Source organism: Thalassophryne amazonica, chromosome 14 (assembly GCF_902500255.1).
Source record: "Thalassophryne amazonica chromosome 14, fThaAma1.1, whole genome shotgun sequence".
In the NCBI taxonomy this organism is placed as follows: Eukaryota; Metazoa; Chordata; class Actinopteri; order Batrachoidiformes; family Batrachoididae; genus Thalassophryne; species Thalassophryne amazonica.
In genome coordinates this window covers 12064783-12082007 of record NC_047116.1, presented here as the reverse complement: position 1 = coordinate 12082007, position 17225 = coordinate 12064783, and the positions used below count along the sequence as shown (strand labels likewise).

At 42.3% G+C, this 17225-nt stretch overlaps 1 protein-coding gene across 2 annotated transcripts in view; it reads left to right on the top strand.

The window, feature by feature from the left end:
• itgbl1 (integrin, beta-like 1) overlaps positions 1-17225 on the top strand; it is a 103809-nt gene that overhangs the window by 11890 nt on the left and 74694 nt on the right. Inside the window, exon 1 of one of the 2 annotated variants that reach the window (XM_034186237.1) lies at positions 13785-13788. The exons of the other annotated variant lie outside the window; for it this stretch is intronic. The gene's annotated coding sequence lies outside the window, so the exon portion shown is untranslated. Of the gene's footprint in view, positions 1-13784; positions 13789-17225 lie in introns of those variants that run through there. 2 annotated transcript variants of the gene reach the window in all.

Genomic DNA, 17225 nt, shown 5'->3' with positions numbered 1-17225 from the left:
ATTAAATGAGATTGCCATATGTCATTGCATTTGCTTGAACCTGATACAATGCTATTTAAATAACAGATTCAGAACTGAGAGGTTTTCTGTGCAGCAGTCCTCCACCAAGTCTCCCTGAGGTGATGCAGTTAAACTCTTCATTCCTGCAACACCTCCTCCTCCTTTTCTTTCTCAGTCCACCTGACCATCTCCATATTCCATCGGGCACAAAACAGTTTTCATACCTTATTGATAAATTCCGTGGTGGTTATCATTTGTGAATCAGCCCAATGGTGTTTCCATTTGTCATAAATTTCCCTTCTCTGCTATTTGTACTACCCATGCTAATGTCAATGCTGACACCAGAAGTGCCTATCTTGAGCCACCATTCGTGGTGCATTATATTGTGAATCCGTTTAATTAAGCCCCCAGCATAAGCACTGATGGATGAGACCAAAAGCTGAACTTTACTGATGAACTAACACAAGTAACTAGGAAACATCACATGTGAGTGTTGCTTCACCTCTGATCACCTGGACATTAAGTCCAAGTTTGTAGATAAGTTCCTGGATCCAGCAGTGGAATGGTTTGTGAATAATTTTAGAAACAGTGCATTCCTATTCTCTACTTTTGCATAACATGAATCCCCCCTGATGGAAATTGTGTGAACTGATGTACATACTGATATTTTGCAACCACCTACAGAGTGAAACCCATGGTTGAGTGTTTGATACACATTTTACTTTTTTGAAATGCCTCTGAGTAGCAATTGAATGAACTGCTACCCGGCGACGTATGTGCAGAATGTTGTGCACATACGTCGTGGCAATTGCATGGCATAATGCACATAATAAAGGTATTCCACATATTCTGGGTGATGAAATGGAGGTTATGATGCCCCTTTTCTTGGACTATAATGAATGATGTGAAAGTTTTTCATGGAGAGTACATACAAATGAAACTGGTTTTATGTACAGCTTAAGAAAAGCATTATTTGACTGTGGAGTCAGTTTTTGAGTAAAAAAATCCTGAAATTAAGTGCTCTAAGGAGTTGGGTGGGGAGACGGAGCTACACAGAGAACAGTGTCGAGCAAAAACTCAAGAGTATCCTCAGGAGTCAACAGAAACTCAAATCGAAACGTGAAAAAGTTGGTGTAATTGGGAACATGGTTACATTCAGACACAGTTCTGTTTCTGTCCTTCCACAAACTGAAGTGCATTTTGGGGCACTGGTCACCAAAGATACAACAAACATGAAAAGTCATTGAAACCTAGTCAACTATTCTTGAAGGAAGACCTACCTCTCCATGAAATTTAACCGAAGTGCATTTCTCTTTTAGAAATCCTTGGTAATGGTAAACAATATAGACTACAGACTTTTGACCCCCATAACCTTGACTTTGACCCAAATTATTGACCTCCAGCTTCTGAAATCCACCTACAGTTGTGCTCAAAAGTTTACATACTCTGGCAGAATTCTTTGTTTTTTTGACCATTTTTCAGAGAACATGAATTATATCACAAAAACTTTGTTTTCACTCGTGGTTAGTGGTTGGGTGAAGCCATTTATTGTCAGACAACTGTGTTTACTCTTTTTAAATCATAAGGACAACAGAAACTACCCAAATGACCCTGATGAAAAGTATACATGCCCCTGTTCTTAATAACGTGTGTTGCCCCCTTTAACATCAGTGACAGCTTGGAGTCTTTAGTGGTCATTGTGGACGATGTTCTCTGATGGTGAAGCTGCCACTGAATATATCTTGGCCTTAATTTACATCAATTATGAAGAAATATAAACAGTATGGTATGCTAAATCTATATGGAGTAGACAGTTCTCAGAAACTGAGTGACTGTGCAAGAAGAAGAGTAAGGAAAGACCCAGACAACCCATCTTTCATCTACAACCCCAATTCCAATGAAGTTGGGACATTGTGTAAAATGCAAATAAAAACAGAATACAATGATTTGCAAATCCTCTTCAAACTATATTAAATTGAATACACCACAAAGACAGGATATTTAATGTTCAAACTGATAAAGTTTATTGTGTTTGTGCAAATATTTGCACAAAAACTGAGTTTTAACTTGCACTTGTAGATGTAGCGACGAACTGTGTTAACTGACAATGGTTTTCTGAAGTGTTCCTGAGCCCACACAGTAAGATCCTTTTACACAATGCTGGAGGGTTTTAATGCTGTGCCACCTGAGGGATTGAAGGTCACGGGCATTCAATGTTGGTTTTCGGCCTTGCCGCTTACGTGTGGAAAGTTCTCTAGATTCTTCTAAATATATTATGGACTGTAGATGATGAAATCCCTAAATCCCAGGCAATTGAATGTTGAGAAACATTGTTCTTAAACTGTTGGACTATTTTTTCACACAGTTGTTCACAAAGTGGTGATCCTCACCCCATCTTTGCTTGTGCATGGCTGAGTCTTTTGAGGATGCTCCTTTTATACCCAATCATGACACACAGTTAGTGTCCTCAGTTCCCAAACTCTTATTGAGTGTTGTTAGAAGGAAAGGTGATGTAACACAGTGGTAAACATACCACTGTCCCAGCTTTTTTTGAAACATGTTGCAGGCATCCATTTCAAAATGAGCAAATATTTGCACAAAAATAAAGTTTATCAGTTTGAACATGAAATATCTTGTCTTTGTTGTGTATTCAGTTGAATATAATAATAATAATAATAATAATAATAATAATAATAATAATAATAATAATAATAATAATAATAATAATAATAATAATAATCAATAATATTCTGTTTTTTATTTACATTTCACACAACGCCCCATCTTCATTGGAATTGGAGTTGTACTTAAGTTTGGTAGAAATTGGCCAAAGTAGCTGAGGGGAGGAGTAGGGGAACAAACAGAAAAATGGGGCTGAAGCTAAATGATTCTGCTGACACACAAACAAATTTTAAGGAAAACTCCTTAGTTAACAGAGTAAAATGAACAGATTCTAACCACACAAATCAATAATCAACAAAGATACTCAAATACAAGCTCTGAAAAGATGCCAAGGACTCAATAACACAAGCTTGAATTTGCAAACTTAAACAGAAAAGATTAACCATTCCTTTTTGTTGACTGTCCTCTGTAGTCTCTGGTCTTTCCCGGAGTGTTGGCATCTAATGGAGAAATGTGAGCAGGCGGAACAGGTCTAATGAAGATGTGTGTGCGTGCACATGAAGGTGAGAGTGATTTATTTGTGTATATGTGGCAGCAGCGGCTGCTATGAGGAGCTCATTATGGTTCATCGGTCTGCAACGAGAAGGACCTGCTCCAGCCTGATAATGGGCTTTCAGTCAGGCTGCAAATGGTACATTCAGTGCATCCGGAAAGTATTCACAGCTTTTCCCCTTACAGCCTTATTCCAAAATGAAGTAAATTCATTTTGCCCCAAAATTCTACATTCTATTGTGTTTAGAATTCTAAATTCTACACACACTACCCCATAATGACAATGTGAAAAATGTTTTTTTGAGATTTTGGCCAGTTTGTTAAAAATAAAAAACTAAGAAATCACATGACACAAGTATTCACAGCCTTTGTCATGGACTCCAATTAAGATATAGAAACATCTCAAGGATGATCAGTGGAAACAGGATGCACCTGAGCTCAATTTTGAGCTTTATGGCAAAGGCTGTGAATACTTATGTACATGTGATTTCTTAGATTTTTTTTTTAATAAATTTGCAGAAATCTCAAACGTTTTTCATATGGTCATTATGGGGTATTGTGTGTAGAATTTTAAAGAAAAAATAATAATTTCACCCATTTTGGAATAAGGATGTACGTAAGATAACAAAATGTGGAAAAAGTGAAGCACTGTGGCTACTTTCCGGATGCACTGTAGATGCATAAAAGGATGGATGTTGTTTCTCACAACATGGATGCTCAGGATCACATGTGGAGATGGGAACATTCTCAGACGCCCCCGTATTCACACAATCAGATGTGATTATTGTACCAACAATTATGCTGTAAGCATATGGAGAAGAACACATTGTGCTACTCATTCAGATATTCATGTGGCGTACGTGCTTTGCAGTGTGAGATCGCCGATTATTTTTTTCCCCCTGTAGTTTTTATCTCTGCCTGTGACAAAGTGACCACTGATAAGATCCAATGGACTTTTCTCCTTTGGAATAAACTGTTTTCCGCTTACTTTCCGCTTACCGCCTTATGTGCTGCAGTAGCGTATGTCAGGGTTGTGTTTTCATCTCTGTTTTTGGGGTGAAACGGTGGAATTACTGAGGGTCAGTCAAGGACAAAATTGTTATATTTTCAGAAAAATCATGTAAAAGTCAAGGTCACAAGCCAAGGTCAAAGGTTGGCCCAGGGGATATTTAGAATGAATATTTTGAGGAATTGATTAACCCCTTAACGCCCGAATTTATATAGCTGTATATAAAAAAATGTTTTGTGTGTGTTTTTGCCTTTAAGTAGATGGTAAATAATGTTGAGATTATTAATTTCACTTTTGCACAAAAACTAGATAGTAAATGTTAAAGATTTTATATATATATATATATTTTTATCACTGTTAAACATTTGTACCTTTGTCTTCTTTCTTATGAAAACGTTATTGTGCTGTTTTGCACCAGTCTTAAGATAACCCTGAGAATGCACATATTATTCAATTGTCTTGATGTAGCAACTGTCTGTATGAAGGCCCGTGTTGATCTTTTGGATACGCCCATCCCACACAGTACAATTGTGTATGTGGATGGATCCTCCACTAAAAATGCTTATGGACAAACACAATCTGGATATGCTGTTGTCACAAATTCGGAAGTATTGGATTCTACTTCATTGCCATCGTCATTCTCAGCGCAAGCAGCTGAATTAGTTGCTTTAACTGCAGCTTGTCATTTGTTTAAAGGTACGGCTGTAACAATTTATACAGACAGCCAGTACGCTTTCAGCACAGTGCATGTGTTTGCAAAACTGTGGGAAGAGCGTGGGATGGTGACATCATCTGGAAAGCCAGTAACTCATGCCACACTCCTAACTGCACTACTGAAAGCTGTGAAATTGCCTAAACAAATTGCTATATGCAAATGTGCGGCTCACACCAAAGGCTCTGACAGTGTTTCAAAAGGAAATGATTTTGCTGACAGAGCAGCAAAGGAGGCAGCAGCAGCTTCTTCTATTTTTGTTGTACAGGAAACCACTCCAGATTTGCACTTAGGTCACGTACTGCTTGCTGAGATGCAACAGCAGGCACCTGAGAAAGAAAGGCAGATGTGGTTACACAAAAGAGCTACATTCGCAAATGATTTGTACTTATGGCCACAAAAGAAACCCATATTGCCAAAAAATATGTTTAAATGGGCAGCTATTATGAGCCATGGCGTGACGCATGTCTCATCAGGGGGTATGATATCGCAATTGCAATCTATTTTTTGTCTTTATGGGTTCGATGCATATGCAAAACAGCATTGTAGAGCATGCATGACATGTGCAAAACACAACTCACAAGGCAATTTGAGACCCCAAAGAGGCAAATTTCCAACACCACAATATCCCTTTCAAGTGATTCATATGGATTATATACAGCTGAGTAAACATGAAGGAAAAGAATTTTGTTTAGTCATAATTGATGCGTTCTCAAAATGGGTAGAATTGTTCCCCACAAAACATGCAGATGCACTTACAGTGGCTAAAGCACTGTGCAAAGACATCATTCCACGATTTGGAATACCAGAAACAGTCTATTCAGATAATGGAGCGCATTTTGTTAATACAATAGTGCAATACGTAGGAGAAGCGCTACAGATTAATCTCAAAAATCATTGTGCTTATCATCCACAAAGTGCCGGATTAGTAGAAAGGATGAATGGGACAGTAAAAAACAGACTTAGGAAGACAATGGAGGAAACAGGCAGACCATGGACACATTGTGTAGATTTGGTAAAAATGTATATAAACATAACTAGTACCATGGGTTTGACACCGTATGAAACATTGTTTGGCAGAAAATACCGATTGCCATATTATGGGCAAATTTGGGATGTACCTGAGGAAGCCAATTTGGCAGATTACATGAGGAAGATGTTAGAAAGACAACGAGGGAGAGTTTCAAACACTGATGATCCCATTTCTCCACAGGATGACCCTAAAGTGGTACCTGGAGACTGGGTGTTGATAAGAAGCATCAAGAGAAAACACTGGCATTCACCTAAGTGGGAAGGGCCCCATCAAGTACTACTCACAACACCCACAGCTTGAAAATTGGGGAAAGAAGTACATGGATTCATTTAACTCACTGTAAGAAAGTCATTTCTGCAGACACAGGCAAACAGTAAGAACAGTAGGATAAGACTAGTAATAGTGTGTGAGCTTGGTGTTAAGATCCAGGTTAGACACGAAAGCTAGCAGAAGACATTAAGAAGCCACTGTTCTGAACATAGGTGTGCTGTAGTGTGCAGAAATGGCGAAAGAAAAAAAACAAAAAGAACGAGGGTCCCTGGACCCCATGGACAGTCCTTATTATGCTACTTTTCTTTTTTGGATTAGGCTTATTAGTGAAAGCCATAAGTGTCGGACACGACAATACAGGACACATCAACAAACTAAATAGGCCAAAAAGAGAGGACAGAGGCCCCAATCCACTTATACCTGTAGGGCATCGATGTAGTAAACAAAGAGCATATCAATTTGGTGTACAGGCCTGCTTTCCCCGAAATGCTTCAGTAGTAATCAAAGTCCCTTTTACATCCTTGACACGGACACAGGATGATCAACAGGGATCATGGTATAGTGGCTATGATTGGTATATGACAAATGATCAACAGGATAAGAGATGGGAGACCTTGGTGGCAGATAGGTATGACAGATGGATGCCTAGTTGGGCTCAAACCGGGTGGGCTAAGTACCAAAGCCAATTCCTCAAAATGTATCAAACAGAGGATAGCTTGCTGATTGCAGTGGATACAAAAAACAAATCCATAATCCCACCAGGAACACCGGATCCAGAATGTTGGTTGTTTTTGTTGTGGGTCCACAAAACAGGGTCTGACCCCTACTTCTCCCTGATATTGTGTGAAGATAATATCATGGCTACAGCTAACAAGACATTAAAGCAACCAGTTATGACTGATCTCAGCAGGACAAAGGGTGCATCCATAAGAAATACAAAAGACATGAAAACAGATGACTGGTTCCTAGTAACTACAGGAATTAGTGGACAAAATAATAATTGGCTTTTAATGGCAGAACAAGCAGGACTAGCTACAAAAAGGGACTGTGTTGTATGTATGGGACCCAGACCTATATTACAGGTGATACCGGCAGCATTACCCAAAGACTGTCTGCTGACTGTAATGACACAGACATACATTGCAGCAAACAACAATTGTTCTAAGTGGGACAAGATCTATCCATTGACCAAATTGACTAAGATTAAACCTTTATTTTCAAGCAAAGTTGGGCATGCTAACCATACATGTGTAAACTTGACAGGGACAAGTAAGACTTTGGGTAGCTTAAACCACACTGCCTGGTGTAAGGATGTGGTCCATAGTACTCCCACATTCAAACCTGTCAGTAGGAGTGACGTATGGTGGTGGTGTGGTGATAACAGAATCTTTGACAGACTGCCAAGAAATGTGTCAGGTTATTGTGCATTAATATCATTATTGTTACCAGTTAAAGCTATACCCATGACCCCTGAAGACGTTATGACATATGCAGCCTCTCTTATTCCTGAAGACTGGCAGAAAGGCATAGCCAGACATAGAGTAAAAAGAGATTGGAAAGGAGTGGGAGATCCAACATATATTGATGCGATAGGAGTCCCCAGAGGAGTGCCTGACGAGTATAAACTGGTTGATCAAATAGCAGCTGGATTCGAATCCTCCATCTGTTGGTGGTGTTCAATTAATAAGAACGTAGACAGAATAAACTACATCCACTACAATGTGCAGAAATTTGGAAATTGGACTGAGGAAGGATTTAAGGCTGTCCATTCACAGTTAGAAGCCACGTCCCTTATGGCCTTCCAGAACTGTATTGCTCTGGATATGTTGTTGGCAGAGAAAGGAGGTGTTTGTGCCATGTTCGGAGAACAATGCTGCACAGTCATTCCCAACAACACAGCTGCAGATGGCAGCCTCACTCAAGCCATCGACGGGCTGAGGACGTTGAACAGGAAGATGAAAGAGCACAGTGGAGTAAACACCGAAGGCTGGGATTGGTGGCTGGAAGGGATGGGAAAATGGAGGTCTTTGATTTCTTCACTATTAGTGTCTATAGCAGTATTTGCTGCGATTCTAACATTGTGTGGATGTTGTTGTATTCCATGTCTTCGAGGCCTTGCAAATAGAATGATAACCACAGCAATAGGTCCAGGACCAGGAGGGGGACCAGCTTCATATCCACTCCTGGGGCAAAATGACGACGAAGAGGAAGAGGGCTCTCATGACCTGTACCCAGACCAATGGAAGTATGATGACCCAGACACCGATGATGATGACAATGATGACATAACCTCTGGGGTGTAAGCCTGTAGAACATACCATGATGAACCTCTTAGTGAAAATCTCAAAAGAAGTGCTAAGCTAGGTGATGCCTACTATATGTTTAACAAGTGATAACAGGAGGGAAATGTTAAAGATTTTATATATATATATATATATTTTTATCACTGTTAAACATTTGTACCTTTGTCTTCTTTCTTATGAAAACGTTATTGTGCTGTTTTGCACCAGTCTTAAGATAACCCTGAGAATGCACATATTATTCAACTTCGTTTTAGCATGCTGGGGTCAGTCTGAACTGGGAGTTATTGGAACTGGAGGTTATTTTGACCGTTGTGAATTTATGGCCTTGTGATATGTGATGCTTAGTGTGAAGAACAGGACACTCTAGGCAGATGCAGAACAGATGATAAGTGCAACAAACGAACGGGATGTGCTGACCTTCGACGATAAGATTAAAGGAAAGAAACTGTTTTTCCACGCAGCTGCACTTATTGACGTATGTGTTTGTTTTACGGGAAGAAACTTGTCTCGCGCTCCCCCCCCCCCTTAGGACAAGTTTCTCAATGTGGGTAGGGCTTTCTTCTAATAAAAAGAGTGAGCATGCGCAACAGTCCTTAGTGCTTTCAGTGGTACTACGTGTATGGACTGTTTGCACTCCTCGCGAGCTAAATTTGACTTTCTGTCTCACTGGTGTTTTTTGACTCTGTTTGTCTTGTTAAAGGTTTTAAGAATGTTTGGAGGAGAAAATACCCAACAGTAATATTGGGTATTCTGGTAATGACTTTGTTATAATGTTATAATAATAATGATGGTATGTTGCAAATTTGCGACAACAGGCATACAGGTCAATTTGGTATGTTGCATATTTGAGTCAGAGATTGTAGCATATATGCGACGATGGGCGTTAAGGGGTTAAGGATACACCTGTGGTAACTTAACACCTATATGAAGTCCTATGCCGCTTTTCTACTGGTCATGACTTTTGACCTTGGGTGACCTTGTAAGGTCAATCACTTTTAGATGAGCTATTTTGAATAATTGGTTGTTGTCGTGGCAATCCCTCAATGAGGAGGAAGATAGTCTCTTGGTTGAAGACACCTGTGTGTGGGTTTGCTTAACATTGGGAATGTCATTACACATGATTCTTGAAGGATCCTTAACCTGGTCTGACGGCTGGGAAATCTCAGACGGTTGGGGTTTGATGGTCTGCTCCACCTGGCACACCATTGAGGACTTCTCGTATCAGCAGAGCCTCGTTAGCCATCTCATGTTCATGGTTCCTGCTGGGCCTTCATGGTTATCATTGCAGTCATGGGCCACACAAGATCGTCACCGTATTTCACGTTGAATATGTTCAAGGTCAAATTAGAGGTTGCACATTATATGGCCACATATGGCTTGCTGTCCATGCCTGGTAACCATGGGGCTTTCCTGCACCGTTTATCAAAAATAAACTATTGACACAGGAATGATCTTGATTCTGACCTTCAAGGTCACTCAAGGTCTCGTTAACAGAAATGGCTGGACACAAATGCAGGACAAAGAGCTCTGTGTGTAAAAACAGTTTACTGAAGCAGTAAATGGGGTCCAGTACACAAAAATGCAGTCCAACAAGAGCAGAAGTACATGGAACATCAGGCTTAGGCATGGTCGGTAATACAGGCAGGTGGTCGAAAACACACGAGAGGCAAGCAGGTCGAGAATACACAAAACAGAGGTGACGAGAAGGCACAAGGCGCATCAATCTGGCGAAGGAGCAGAGCAAAATGAGAGCAAAGTATACACTCAGGTGATGAGCTGCAAATTGAGAACAGGTGAGCGTGGAAAGCATCAGGATGAGGGTTTGGCCAGAGAGAGTGAAACACCCACCACCAAGAACCAGGAAACAGACAAGAGAGACAGAGACCAACAAACCCAAGCAGGAAAAACCCAACAAGAGAATAAACCTACAAGAAAGCAGCGGAACCATAATTAACATAACCCAAAGCATAAAACTAAAACAAGGCAAAAACTCACATCCTGACAAATGGTATATTTTTTAAATCCCATGTGTTACTATCAATATGGAAATCATAGTAACTGTGGGTGTATGTATGGGCATCATTTATCAACCATAAGCAATATAAAGTTTGAGTGACAGAGCCACTTATGACTTCCTATTCATGTCTAATAGTAACAACGCGTCTGTCACCTCTTCCTTGTGGGTCTTTTGGACTTGTTGGGATTTGCATTATTTTGTGTGTGTGTGTGTGTGTGTGTGTGTGTGTGTGTGTGTGTGTGTGTGTGTGTGTGTGTGTGTGTGTGTGTGTGTGTGTGTGTTTGGACTTTGTATTTACACTTTTGAAAGAACTGTTTCTCCCTCTTTACATTTACCCTTTTGGTTTAGAAAAGTAAGTCCTATATAGGCCCTGTATGTGGGTCATTGGTGATGACAGTTGACGAATACTCCCGGTCTGGACCTCAGTCTGTTGTAGGTTACTTTTCCAGCCAAAGCCAGTACCATTTTACAGTTTGGTGGACTGTGATGATGAGATGATGTAGATGAAGTATCTTGTCCAAAGACACACACAGGTGGCATGAGATGGATTTGAACAGAGGTCTACATACCTTGGTCATCCAACTGTACCACAGCATTCTAAACGTTATGCATTTGGGTCAAACCTCCATCAATCATGATAAAGTGCATGAAAAGGACTTTTGATTGTAAAATTTAGATTCACACATTCATTCATTTTCTGCTGCTTATCTGGGTCAGGGTTAAGGTGGCAGTAGACTAAGCAGCTCCTCCCACATTTCCCTATCCTTGGCCAAGTCGTTTAACTCTTCCTAGGGAATCCCGAGGCATTCCCAAGGCAGCAGGGAGATACAATCCCTCCAGTATGTTATGGGTTTTCCCTGTGGTCTCCTCCCAATTGGACATACCTGGAATGTCTCCCTCGGGACACGATCAGAGGGTATCCTCACCAGATGCTCGAATCACTTCAGCTGGCTCCTTTTAATGCAAAGAATCATGGGCTTGACTCAGAGTCCCTCCGGGATATTCATGCTTTTCACCCTGTCCAGAGAGTAAACCCAGCTACCTGATGGAGGAATCTCATTTCTGTTGCTTGTATCCACGACCTTCTTCTATCGGTCATTACCCACAGCTCATGACTGTAGATGAGGATAGGAGTGCAAATCCATTGGTAAATTGAGTCTTGCCTTCTGGCTCAGTGCCTAAAAGGGACACTGTACCAGACCTGGATCCACCTATTGATCTCATGCTCCATCTTATGAACAAGACCCTGAGATACTTAAACTCCTCCACTTTGGGCAATAGCTGTCCTCTGACTAAGTTGAGACAATCCACCCTTTTCCAACAGATGACCTTGGTCTCAGATTTGAAGGTGCTGAGCCTCATACCAGTCACGTCACACTCTGCCTCAAACAAAATTCAAATTTGATTTTAAAATTACAAATTCAACCCTTCAGGCTCATCACAAGAAGTCATGTACAAGAAGTCATCAGTACAGTGTTGCTGTACTGATGTGGAAGGCACCTTCAGCATGAAAGTACAGTAACACAAGAGGAACCCGAACAAAACCAACACTATTAAGACTGTGTTGGCCCGATGGAAGTGTTTACTTAACCCGTGTTGTAAAACTGTAATTCCTCCGTAGGCTTTCAACAGCAAAAGGATTGGGTATTTAATCTTTTGGCAGTGTCCCTTTCTGGTTTCTTCTGTCGACACTTTGCATGGCCTTCTTTTATTGCGTGGGATTCTCCTGCAATCCAACTCTTCACTTACTTCCCACAACTCAAAGACATGCCAGTTAGTTGAACTGGAAGCTGTAAAGATCCCATAAATATTAATGTTTTCTTTTGTGCATTAGTTCTGCAACACACTGGCAACTTACCCAGGATATTCCTTCTCCTTTCAGGCAGCACATGCTAGGATAGAATATTATAGAGGCATATGTATTGTATTAGAATAGTTGTTCTTTTTTTCCCTCCACACACTGATATTGCCACTCATGGTTTCCCATTGTTCTTCTGACACATCACATTATGGAACAGAGAAAATGGACAAACATCTGTTCACCAGCTGTACAAACTGTTGACTTTGGGGAGATATCAGGAAGAAACAAACTGTACCTCCTTCAAGCAGTGTATTTTGGAAATACATAGCAAATATGGGTATGTACGTATGCCTGCTACTCAAAATGATGGCTGGCCTGTCAACAAGCACTTCATGATGAAGACACAGATGGGACGGGGTGTGTATGTGTGTGTGTGTGTGTGTGTGTGTGTGTGTGTATCCTCTATTTTTGCAGGTAAAAGCCTCACTGAGATGAAAAATCTCTTTTCCAAGAGTGACCTGGCCAAGACGGAAGCACAATAACATGACCACAAAGTGACAACATACACAACAAATATACTATATATATGTATATTTTTGTGCGTATGTATGTACACATATTTCAATAATTACAATATAAGCACAACATCCAGCCAGCATGGGATACAGGTACATTTTCTAAATTGTCATCATAAATCATTTTAAAAGCAGTCACATTGACCAAGGGAGTTTTCCTCATAATCAACTTAAACTCCCCAGAGAGATCAGTTCTGACAATTTCAGTTCAGCCTGTAAGTTATTCCATGTGGAAGGAGCAGCATATTTAAAAGAGTTTTTTTTTTTCAAAATTCTGTTCTCACTCTTGGGCCCACCAGCTGTAGAACAGAATGAGAGAGAAGGCCTTACTGATGTTGGGTTCTATACATGTAGGTAGACAGATAGGGAGGAACTATGTCAAGAATAGTTTTCTATATAAAGATCAACCAATGCGTACATCGAGGGACGGCCAATTAGCAATAGCATAAAAAAATACGTGTGTGATTTCAACAACCAGTAATAAAACGCAGAGTGGTAACCAGCATCTAATTTCTTAAGACACTGATCAGGGGCAGTCAAAAACAATACATAAACTTCAACTTGGAGACAAGGTTTTCCATGTGTGTTTTGATAGACAGATTCTGATCAATGATGATACCCAAATACTTGTATGATGTGACTGAGTCATTGAGATTTTAGGAAGATTAGATGATCGTTCTTTGCCATTTGTAAACAATATGCATTTAGATTTTTCTGCATTCAGCATTTGAGTTGATTGAAGTGGGTCTGAAAACCCCCAAAGGCAGACTGCAGGTGTTCCACAGTTTTGGTTACTGAGGAGGAAGAACAATAGATGACTGTATCGTCTGCATAGAAATGTAAGCAGCAATATAATATATAATGGTGTGTGTGTGTGTGTGTGTCTGTGTGTGTGTGTATGTATATATATATATACCTTATTTACACCAGGATGTTAATAAAATCAATGATGGCTATTCTCAGAATAAAGTCAAATGGTCTCCTCTTTATGGTCTTCTCAAAACATTAAAATTACTGTTCTGGATGCACAGAATGCATCTGAGCTTATCTATCCCCAGACCCTCGGCCTATGGGCTTCGGCCCTGCAGCCCTCACACTTTGTCCCCCCTAATTTGTAGTTCTAAATTGCACCCTTGTCTGTCTATCTATCTATCTATCTATCTATCTATCTATCTATCTATCTATCTATCTATCTATCTATCTATCTATCTATCTATCTATCTATCTATCTATCTATCTATCTATCTATCTATCTATCTATCTATCTATCTATCTATCTATCTATCTATCTATCTATCTATCTATCTATCTATCTATCTATCTATCTATCTATCTATCTATCTATCTATCTATATGTATACGAGGTCTATTAGAAAAGTATCCGACCTTATTATTTTTTTTCAAAAACCATATGGATTTGAATGACGTGTGATTGCGTCAGACAAGCTTGAACCCTCGTGCGCATGTGTGAGTTTTTCCACGCCTGTCGGTTGCGTCATTCGCCTGTGAGCAGGCTTTGAGTGAGGAGTGGTCCACCCCCCTCGTCGGATTTTCATTGTCAGGAAATGGCGGAATGATTTGGGCTTTTTTTCCATCAGAATTTTTTCAGAAACTGTTAGAGACTGGCAGCTGAAAACCATTAGAAAAATGTATCTGGCTTTCGGTGAAAATGTTACGGGCTTGGTAGAGAATAAGGAGTGTTACTGTCGCTTTAAGGACAGCCCCCAGCGGCTGTGGGGCGCGCCGCACTCCGAAGCCGCCATCGACAGGCTGAACGACCATTTCATTTCTAAACGGATGGCTGTCTGGATCCGTGACCATCGTGTGCCATTTCTCTGGTTATCACAAGAGCTGGACATCAACCATTTTCCGGCAGATTTCACTTTTAACAAGAGATTTTGTCATGGAAAGCTGAGCGGAGGCTTCGCGTGTCACGATGGATTCGAGACAAAACCACCTCCGTTTTGGTCTCACAGGACGCCTTTGAGATGGCGTTCAGACAGCTGTTGGTGGTTTTTCCATCGAGTGATTATCCGAGAAATTGTGGATGTGCCTGGACATGTCCCGTGAGGCTTCATCACGGCGTTGCTGTGCGCCATGCAGCACCGCCGCAACGCGCGAAGCCTCCGCTCCTCTTTCTATGAGAAAAACTCCTGTAACAGTGGAATGTGCCGTTCATTTCCAAACTGGACGCTGTGTTTTATCCGGGACGTCGTCTGACTAGCACGGGAATTGTGAAAAGACGTGGACATCAGCACTTTTTTGGCACATTGAGACAGACGTGCGGAGGAATTCCGCGGCGTCCATCTAATATGCAGAGTGGGAAGGGGAAATGTCCAAATATTTATGGACCTATGTAAAGAGTGTTTGGGAGAATGGGGTGGGGCAATGTTCAAATACTCATGGAATTGAGTGTGGATCAAATCAGAATGGGAGGAAGGGTTGCCTAGCAACCATAATTGTTGTGTGGGCCGCCAGAAGAGGAGGTACTGCTGGCCCACCACCAGAGGGCGCCCTGCCTGACGTGCAGGCTTCAGGCACGAGAGGGCGCTGCCGCCTCACAAGAGCGGCCGGGGTGACAGCTGTCACTCATCGGCTATGACAGCTGTCACCAATCATCTGCTTCTCACCCCCAATAAAAGCAGGACGACACCTCCACCACGTCGCCGAGATATCGTTCTACCAAGGAGGTAACGTTCTCAGCCTGAGTGTTTTCACTACTAACGTTGTTTCAGTAAATACGTTGTTGCAGCTGTTTTCCTGAGGAACCGGCAAATGCTGCGACTGCTTCGCTCTGCATCCCGCCAGTTAAGTGGTTGACAGTAGCTACACGAGTGTGGATGAGAGGTGGAGGTGGAATAACCACCATACTTGTTACGGGGTGTACACACACCCACACCTGACTGTTTTTGCTCTTCGCCAGCAGTACCAGATCCGACACGCGGAGACGGTGGCCACCTGGGGACTCGGGACTTGGCGGCTCCAGTATTCTCCTGGTTCAGTGGCAGAGGAAATCGTGTGGTTCCGGTTCTTCTCCAGACGGACGTCTCCTATCGTCGAGCCTGCCCACACGACACCTTGATTGATTGATTCTGTATTCGTTCTATAATCTGCTGTGTGTAGTTGTGGCATTCACAACAGTAAAGTGTTCATATTTGACTTCTTCTATTGTCCGTTCATTTGCGTCCCCTGTTGTGGGTCCGTGTCACTACACTTTCACAACAGGATATCTCGGCCAATGTCATGGACTCTGAGGGGCGTCACCCAGCAGTTGAACAGCCAATGGGAGAGCAGGGTGCACAGGCGTCTGCAGGAGGCATGATTGGTGAGTTGCAGCACATCCTCACCGCCTTTACTGCTCGGTCGGATCAGTTGACCGAGCAAAATATCCTCCTGAACCGCAGGGTGGAGGCTGTCTCTGCACAGGTGGCAGCGAGCGCTCAGGGCGCTGCTGCAGCTTCTCCTCCTGCCGACCCTGTGCAGGATATAAACGTTCCACTGGTCGTTCAACGACCCCTCCCACCATCCCCTGAAGCATACATAAGCCCCCAAGAGCCGTACGGAGGTTGTGTGGAGACGTGCGCGGACTTTCTTATGCAGTGTTCGCTCATCTTTGCACAACGTCCCATCATGTATGTGTCTGATGCTAGTAAAGTAGCTTATGTGATTAATTTGCTTCGAGGAGAGGCACGCACTTGGGCTACGGTGCTTTGGGAGCAAAATTCACGGCTGCTTCATACGTACACTGGGTTTGTGAGGGAGTTCAAAACCGTGTTTGACCACCCTAACAGGGGAGAGACCGCTTCAACTGTGCTGCTGTCAATGAGACAGGGACGCCGGAGCGCAGCCGCTTATGCAGTCGACTTCCGCATTGCGGCTGCGAGGTCCGGCTGGAATGACGCTGCGCTCCGCGTCGCCTTCATAAACGGACTGTCGTCGGTCCTGAAGGAGCACCTGGTGGCTAAGGACGAACCGCAGGAATTAGATGGGCTTATCGACCTCGTTATACGGTTAGACAATCGGTTGGAGGAACGCCGTCGGGAATGAGACGAGGGGCGTGGCAGGGCACGCGCCGTCCCTCTTCCTTCCGGGTCCGAAAAAGGTCCAACCTTCCCACGCTCCACGGCCTCTACACTCCGTGTGGCTACAGCTCCCCCTGCTGACGTTGCTATGGACACGAGCAGGGCCACATTCAGACCACCGAATAGACAGAGGAGGCTGGCTCGCGGGGCGTGCTTTGTCTGCGGCTCAATTGAGCATCAATTGAGAGACTGCCCCGAGCGGTTAAACACCAACGCCCGCCCCTAGAAACTGGGCTTAGGGTGGGCCAA